Source organism: Acyrthosiphon pisum, chromosome A1 (assembly GCF_005508785.2).
Source record: "Acyrthosiphon pisum isolate AL4f chromosome A1, pea_aphid_22Mar2018_4r6ur, whole genome shotgun sequence".
NCBI lineage: Eukaryota > Metazoa > Arthropoda > Insecta > Hemiptera > Aphididae > Acyrthosiphon > Acyrthosiphon pisum.
Window position 1 is genome coordinate 75,904,645 of NC_042494.1, and position 6,000 is coordinate 75,910,644.

Here is a 6,000-nt window from a genome sequence, read left to right on the forward strand (position 1 = left end):
TCCGAATGGAAAACTAATTTTTAAAATTGGTTAATAAGTTCCAGAGATTACCCCAACAAAAAAATAATTTTTCTTCTTTATATGTAACTGAGTGCGGCAACTTGGTACATATTGGTGGGTGTGTATATACTATAAATAGGGCCCAAGTATAGAGGCGCAATTATAGTAGAGGGGAGGGGCTTTAACACCTTAAAAGAAAAAAGTTCCAAATAGTTCGGCCACTGTCCCCGGGGCCCATTTTTGTGATTTAACGAGGGGCCAAGGGGTTCTTCGCACCCCTAGCACCCCCGGTTGTTGCGGCACTGATGTAACTCAATATTAGTATATAGAAATGGTTACTTATTAAAACATATTAATTATTATTTATTAATTTTGATTTATACATTTTCATAGAAGTGGAAAAAATCTAGTAGCGCTTAGGCATGTCACACAAACACAACTTTTTACCAAAAAATTCTCTTAATATAATCTGGGGCAAAACATAGAATTTCAAATTAATTAATATACATCAGTCTGCTTATAGAACTATTCGTATAAATTATATAGGTAGGTACATTATATCATTATTATTCTTAAACTTTTATGTATATATTATTTAATTTTTTCAATTAACACTTTCAAAAGTATTTTTTAATTTATTTTGTTACCTGTTATAACAATGTGTATTTTAGTAAATGTAATAATGACAGATCAATTTTAATAATAGTTATTTTAGATTCTAAGCGGAGCCAGGAAGCTATTGGTTTTACAATGGTGTTAATTTTTTTTTTTTATTGTTTTTAAATTTTTTTTCTTATTCTAAATGCAAAATATACACCAGAAGGAGTATTTTGATTTTAACATATACTATCTTATCTTTTAGCGAATTGGATCAAGATGGTACTTTAAAGAGGTAATTTTTCGATTGTCTTAATAATTATTTAATGCCACTGGATAAACTACTGACAAATTACGAACAACTGCTATCAAAATGGGATTTTAATTTCTAACAATTGGTTTATCACCTTAAAAAACGAATATAAAATAATATAATATAATTCATATATTCAACTTACAGGCTATAATAAATAATACTAAACCGTCTCCGCTCAGACTCGTCTTTCTTATACAATGATATTATATCATTGAATTCAAGTTTAATACAATCCGTTATACACTAACCCACTTCTAACCTACTGTATAGCAGAGCAACATACACTTGGCCGCTATTTTTTTAATATTTATTTTATGTTCAAATTTGGACGAAATTAGATATTTAAACGTAATAGAACGATTTTAGTTTTATCTTATATGTATAAAATATTATTTGTGGGTACTTGAAACTTCTAATGTATATTATTATATAGGTACAAATATGATAATAAACAAAAAATAATAATTTACCGTATTAATAATTACGATATAAACATAATATAAAATATTATCCAGACTGTCAAACCGTTTCCGCTCAAAATCGTTTTTCGTATACAAAAATAATATTATATCATTGAATTCAATTTGAACACCATCCATTGCAATCAGTTGTACAACAGTCACACACACTTACCTGCTTTTTTTAAAATTTTTATAGTTACGAATTTTTAAATTATCACGCACGTAACTGCGTTTAATTTTTATGAAATACATTTAATACAATATTTTCATTGTTGGTTGTGGCAATGTGTTAGATTGGGCCAAAGACAAAAAATTTTATTTTGAAAATGACCAAAAAAGAATCTAACTTTAAAATATTAACATATTACATAATTTTAATAATATTATACAATATATTATAATTTATATTACTATACTGTTCCAAAAGGATAATGTTCATATTATGTACTCTTATATATTTTATTTTTTTGTGTCTGAACGTCTGAAGAAATGTTTTCTAGTAGAAGGATTTGAGGGTGGTTTCAAGTAACCAATTGGATCTAGTTGGTACTTTTAAAAATGTCCGTGCTTATTTTTAAAATCAGGACGGAATTCGTAAAAATCGCAAATTATTATTTTGCATAATATTGTCTTCACTCTTCGCTCTAAATAGTTTTTCATCGTAATTCGTAAATATTTTAAGTTCAACAGTTAAATTCAAATTTTAATACATTAATACATCAATTACAGCATAATAAAATTATTTTATAACATTATTATAAATTACTAATAACAAGAGATGATAAGTGATTACAAAACTGTATGAATTTGTTAGCTATCCAAGTTTTTCAGTCATTTTCAGTTGTTCGTCAAATCAAAATTTTACGCACACATTAGTAGTAACTAGTACTTAGTAAAACATTGATTATATTCTATAATCATAAATCAATGGTTGTAGTTAATCTATCTATTGAATTATATTTGCATTTATTTATATGGCAAATTTATGCCCTCGGTGATTTCCGTGGTTTTTAATATTGGTATACAAATTAAATTATTCATTTTTTTATCGCATCTAATGTGATCTAATGAGAGTTATTTGGATGAAATATTTGCTAAAAACGACGCGCCGTTGAGCGAGTAGCTGCCGCGCGTCATCGCAACAACCGCCGAGTCGCCGCCGCCGAAACCAAAAAAAGTAACGATTGGACCATGAGTCCCTGGTACTCCGACACCGTATTTTTCGATTTAGTTCGTCTGTTTTAGTAGCGTTTTTACCATTCCGATCAACCTAGTTAGGGCTAATATGAGACTGCTGCCGCCGCGTCGATGTGACGATCTCTAATATATGAGACTGCTGCCGCGGCCGCCACGTCGATGTGGCGTCTCAAATATATCTTTTAGCGAGTAGCCACTGCTGCCGCGCGTCATCGCGACACCCGCCGAGCCGCCGCCACCGAAACTGAAGAAAAGTAACAATTTGACCATGAGTCCCTGGTACTCCAACACTGTATTTTTCAATTTAGTTCGTCTGTTTTAATAGCGTTTTTACCATTCCGATCAACCTAGTTAGGGGCTAATATGAGACTGCTGCCGCCGCGTCGATGTGGTATCTCTAATATACCTATTATCTTTTAGCGAGTAGCCACTGCTGCCGCGCGTCAGCGCAACACCCGCCGAGTCGCCGCCGCCACCGAAACTGAAGAAAAGTAACAATTAGACCATGAGTCCCTAGTACTCCGGGACCTAATTCTTCGGTTTAGTTCGTCTGTTTTAGTAGCGTTTTACCATCTTTTCCCATCCCGATCAACCCGACGATCAACCCACAGACCAACAATATTATTATTATTATTATTGTTCAGTTTGATACATGATACAGACCGCTGCCGCCGCGCCGATGTGGCGTCTCTTATTACGTATCCGTATTTTTAATTTCAAACGGACGTGGCCCAATGATTAAGACTAGTAAAGTCAAATTAAATTTGAATTATCGTTTGAAATTCATATTTTTACAACATTGGATATTCAGTTGATTTCTCGTGTAGCGATTTTCTTATTTTGTTGTAATTTATTCAAAAACAAATAACTGTAGATACATGAAAATTTCACTGAATGTCAATCTTACGAATATTTTTTATTTTCAATTTATTTAGTTTTTTTTTTCTAAATATCAATCAAATTGTATTTGTTTGGTCAAAAAGCTTGAAAATTAAATGCAAGGCTCCTGATATATTGTTACTTTTGCAGTTGAAAAATATTAAAAATATATAGGTCCAATTTTTTTTTATAAGCATTTTAAGTTCGAATTTTGACAAAATTTATCAATTTTAATATTTAATAATTATTTTGTAGTTAAAAATGTATAAAATGTTTAATTTTTACAGCTAAGGATTGAAAATTTAAAACAAGGTTCCTCGTAAATAGGCAGTGGCGTAGACAAGAAGGGACGTGGGGGTCGGATCCCACCCCATTGGATTTTTATTACCTTAGTTTAAAGTTTTGAGAGGGTGGGGAATTTTCCAATTTTCCCCTCCGATTTAGCTATGTCGTTCTTTTTTTTTTTGATCCCCCACCTTTCAGAAATCATGTCTACGCCACTGTAAATAGATTATATACTTATATATAAACACAGATTTCTATACATATATAGTATAAAAGTCTGTGTATATAAATTACTTTATTCAAAATAATATCATCAAATATAGGTACTTAGTAATATCACAGAATAATATAATAATGGTATATCATAGGCTGTCTGACCGTCTTTGTTCAGAATCGTTTTTCTTATACAATGATATTATATAAATTAATTCAAATTTAACACCATCCATTACAGTGACCACCTTGTAACCTACTGTATAACAGAGCAAAACCCACTTGCCCACATTTTTTTTTTACTAATTTTTTTTCATTGTTAAACTTGACTATTCAATAAGTATGCTATGATGACAAAACTTCTCCATTCAGAATAATTTTTCGTATTCAATGTTATATCATTAAATTAATTTAATATACCTAATAATATTTTACCTGAATTTTTTAGTGCAATATTTAGAATTTTCAAAACATTTTTTTAAGGTCATTTTTTAGGGTTTTATAGGGCATTATATTCCCGGCCCTACTTATAAGTATATAAAACATCTATTACAATGATATAGTCCACAATTACTGTACAGCAGAGCGGTACCCACTTGTCCACTTTTTTTATTACTATATTTTACTTTTTAATTTTTTTTTAATAATTTCGTATATTTTTATTAAGTATTGTAAATTATACATACAATTTTAATGTTTTCTATTATCTATACATTTTACGATTCATATTTTAAATTACTCTCACGCCTATTATCACACCCACATCTTTAATAAGAATTATTATTTTTAAATTACATTTTTTTCCTTATTTAAGTAGATTTTTTTGATCAATTTTTAACTTAATTTTTTGGTGTTTTTGGGCATTTTTGAATTTGTGTCTGGTATTTAGATGTTCAACATCCTAACTCTAGTTATAACACTTTTGATATACAGTAGAACCTCGATTATCTGAACTAATTGGGACCGCACCTAGTTCGGATACGCAAAAGTTCGGATATTGGAAATTAAAAAAAAAAATTAGAACTACATAAGTATTAATTATTTATTATTTTTATAATTAAATATTTATTATTGTTATTAATATTTTATTAGAATTACATACATTACATTATCAGAAACATTATCATACATTATAAGAAATACATTACATTTATTTTATTTACACGTAAAATACATACATAACCTGTACTAATAATAAACCAAAAACGATAGTTTTGATAAATTCGATAAACCGGCCGAATACGAGTTTTCATGTTCGGATAACAGAACGTTCGGATACGATAATTATAGTTCGGATAATAGAGGGTTCGTATAACGGGGGTTCGGATAATCGAGATTCTACTGTATTTTTGTTTTTTTTTTTCGTTTTTTTCTTACATACCTAACTATGTATTCCGATATCATAATTATTGTTATTTTAATTTTTGTGATAGTAATTCATTAACATTTAATGACATTTATTTTGTAATAATTATATTTTTGTATAGAATATAATATACACTGTCATCGACATAACTAGGTGGGCTTATGGGGGGCTTAGCCCCTCGTACTTCTATTTAGCTCACCTAAGAGGTTTTAATACTTTTTAGGGGTCTAGGACATTTCGCCGCCACCGATTCACCGCCAGACCAAATTTCTAACCAACCCTTATTCGAATTTTGAAAATATATTCACAATTTGTTTATTATAGCAATTTTATTGCATTTTTAATCATATTAGACAATTACTAATTTATGTGTAGTGTACCTAAATCGAGTTTTAAAAACGAAAGGGGGTGTGTCGTATGTTAGTAAAGATAAAATATCTATATTCTATGCTTTGTGAAATGTATAATGTATTAATATATTATACTGTAGCCTTTTATCTTATTAATAATAAGATTATTAAATAATTAATTTCGTTGATTATAGTAAGTCGAATAGTGCGCGGGAGGATATATTATATGTTTAGACTAGTGGTCGCAATCATAAGCGTGTCTACGGTGGATGCCTAGGGTGCCTGGGCTTCCCCTGCAATTTTCGAAAGGCGCCGGTCAACCAAGTTTTAAATCTA